This window comes from Oryzias melastigma, unplaced genomic scaffold, assembly GCF_002922805.2.
Source record: "Oryzias melastigma strain HK-1 unplaced genomic scaffold, ASM292280v2 sc00246, whole genome shotgun sequence".
Taxonomy (NCBI): domain Eukaryota; kingdom Metazoa; phylum Chordata; class Actinopteri; order Beloniformes; family Adrianichthyidae; genus Oryzias; species Oryzias melastigma.
This window is the reverse complement of record NW_023416888.1, coordinates 475,898-479,142: the sequence shown is the minus strand read 5'-3', so window position 1 is coordinate 479,142 and position 3,245 is coordinate 475,898. Positions and strand designations below refer to the sequence as shown.

General features: G+C 49.2%; 1 non-coding gene across 1 annotated transcript; it reads right to left on the bottom strand.

The window, feature by feature from the left end:
* Nucleotides 1–683: 683 nt before the first annotated feature.
* LOC112140659 lies at nt 684–802 on the bottom strand. The gene has a single exon (XR_002918222.1). It is a non-coding gene; the product is annotated as a 5S ribosomal RNA (ribosomal RNA).
* Nucleotides 803–3,245: the final 2,443 nt, after the last annotated feature.

The window sequence follows — 3,245 nt, the reverse complement described above, 5'->3', positions numbered from 1 at the left end:
TATGTCCTTTAACATCATGTGTGTGGTGAAGTGTAATACCACCGCCGGCCAATAGAGGGTGCTGTTGTCATGTAAGACGTGGTGGAGTCGGAGATTAAAACGGTGACTGATTGTGGATCTGAAGAAGCAGCGGGGCGGCTAGCGCTCGGAAATACACAACATCATCTTTACAAACGTCATGCTAATATAATAAAGCCAGAAGAAGAAAAAACGGCCGGTTTACGCTCTAGCTTTGGAAAGTCCGAAAACACACTGGCTCGCAGCTCTACATGTACCTGGATGAGCAAGCCAATCAGCGGCAGAAGGTTCACCTGTGCAGCCACATTTTCCTTTTTTCCTGCTCCACCCTCTTCATCTGTGTTCTCCTGAATGTGGACAAAAACCCAGCACCCCCCAAACAGCTTTTGAAACGCACACACTTGCAGTAGAAATAGTCCACAACGACAGGTTTTCAATCAAGAAAGTTTCAGCCATCCAGGGAGTAGGATTAGGCATTTGCACCTTAATGCTGACCGCTCTGAAGGTCAATGAGCTCATTGGGTGAAGCGTGACAGAAATATCTCTGTATAAAAAAAAAAAAAGAAAGATAGGTGGGATTAGAAAATAAAAAGAAGCGCAAGTTGACGCGCTGTTGCTTTTTGAAAAGTGTAAGGCCCTCTAGTGGTGGACAGAAAGAGTTTGAAAACTTACAGCATCTGGTATTCCCAGGTGGTCTCCCATCCAGGTACTAACCAGACCCGACCCTGCTTAGCTTCCGAGATCAGACGAGATCAGACGCTCTCAGGGAGGTGTGGCTGTAAGCCACTAGAAGTGTCAAACCACGGCCGGTTAACCAGTACGCTCTAGATTCGGAAAGTCCGAAAACACACTGGCTCGCAGCTCTAGGCCATGTACCTGGATGAGCAAGCCAATCAGCGGCAGAAGGTTCACCTGTGCAGCCATGTTTTCCTTTTTTCCTGCTCCACCCTCTTCATCTGTGTCCTCCTGAATGTGGACAAAAACCCAGCACCCCCCAAACAGCTTTTGAAACGCACACACTTGAAGTAGAAATAGTCCACAACAACAGGTTTTCAATCAAGAAGGGTTCAGCCATTCAGGGAGTAGGATTAGGCATTTGCACCTTAATGCTGACCGCTCTGAAGGTCAATGAGCACATTGGGTGAAGCGTGACAGAATTATCTTTGTATAAAAAAAATAAAAATTTGGAGCACAATTTCTCCCACGCCTGCAGACCATATTCCTCTCTCTCTGTCCCTACCGCATCCTTCTTCCAGCAGCACATTCTCTGAGGAACCAGCACCTGTTGACCACTCGCCGCTTCCTCATCATCATCCTCCTCTCCACCTCTGCTCATCATCCCCTTCATTCTACTCCTCCATCTCCCCCTCCTCCACCTTTTCTGCCTCATCATCACCTGCAGCTCTATCAGCATCATCAAGAAGGAGGAGGGAGGACCCTCCGCAAGCCAGGCCAAAGAGGCAGCAGCGGAGAAGGGGAGTAGAGTCCACGCCCACAATTTGGAGCCGAAACTATCCCTGGCCTGCAGACCATGCAGACCTCCCCCATTGCATCAGCAGCAGCACGTTCTCGGAGGAACCAGCACCTGTTGACCAATCACGAGACACCGTGAGACCAGCCAATCTGTGCCCTCTTCGTCCAATGCTGATTCTCAGAAGGACTGGAAGATGAGCTTCCAGCACATGCCCAGGAGAGGAGAAATTTGGTAACGCCGGCACCTGACTCACCTGCGGGGTGGCAGCGAGGCCCAGCGCGTCCGGCTCCCATGCTCATTCTGATTTGACCTACTTCCTGTTGTTGTACTGTTTGGAGGCTACCACCAGAGGGCGCTCTCCCGGTTCACTGCTGCAAGGTGCGAAGACTAGATCGGAAAGAGAATGACGTTTTTGGATTTTAAAATGTAGAAAAATAACGCCTAAACTCATTCATCCTACCATCTCCGCCTTGCGTGCAGAAATTTGGTGAGAGCGCTCTCCTTACCTTTGCTTTTCAGTGCCGATTTGAATTTTAATCGTGCATTTGCCTGATGAAGGTCAAATAAATGACCGAAACGTTGCAATATTACTTTTTTTCTAAGAATTTTTGAAGAATTTGTAAAAAAAAAATGTTTCCTGCCATTTTTAATAAATTGCCGCCGTGTAAAAACTTTTTGAAAAAAACTGCCTCCATCCTTTTTGCACGAGCGAAATCAGAGCCACACACAGCGCACAGATGAGCCGAAATACTGACTTTTATTCATACGAAAACCGCCTGGAATCAGAGCAGGACTGGACTCGGGTACGATACAGGCGAGGGAGGATGAGACAGGAGAAGCACCAAGCGGGGCGGCAGGGACCACGGAGCGCCGATCGCGGGTCTCCATGGCAACGACGCCCGCAACAGCAGCGCAGAGCGGGACGCTCTTACGCCTCCGTGACCCAGCGGGACCGATCTCCCCGTCGAACAGCTCCTCCACGGTTCCACCAGCAGCCCAGCAGACCCCGCTCGGCTCCGCGGCGGAGGGGAGCCATGGGATGGACACGCACACAGACCCGGAAGTGCAGCACGGGCCAACCGAGGGCCTGTGAATGAGAGGAGACACCGGTCTGAGGTGAGAATCCAGTCAACGGATCTGGACTTCATCACTAAGGTCCGGATCCTGCACAGAATCCTTAAAGCGGCCCACCATTACAGCAATGTGTCGGGAGCGACCACGCCCCCCTCGATCGCCAAAACAACCCAAGCTCTGATGTCCCTAATTAAACCAGCGTGCCCCAATGAAACTACACAGACCCTTTTGGTGGGGAATGCTAGAAATTGGGAGTTCCTCCAGCAGAGGGAAGCAGGTTACAGTCTGATCAGATGCACGTGAGAAGCGCGTTCAGCGGTATTTAAAATAAATAACCATCCCAACAAGTGAACAGCTGGATCTTTTTTCTGTTTGAAAATACGACCAGGTCCTTTCAAGTTTGTCTCGCGCTCCTCAGACGGTTGCGTCTAATTCAGGCTGAAGCTGGAAAAGTGCGGCGAAGATGAAACTTTGGTTGGTGGTTTTATGCGCATATATGCAACTTATAATTTAAAAGCTACAATCAAAACATTGAAATAAAGAAAAACGAACGTTAATCAAACAAAAAAGTCCAAAGCACATAACCTCAAAGTGAAATCTTTTTCTACAGAGTAAATCCTCATCTAAAAATGCCGACAGCATGCGCCTCTTGTTGTTTTAAACTGCTGCATCGGTACAT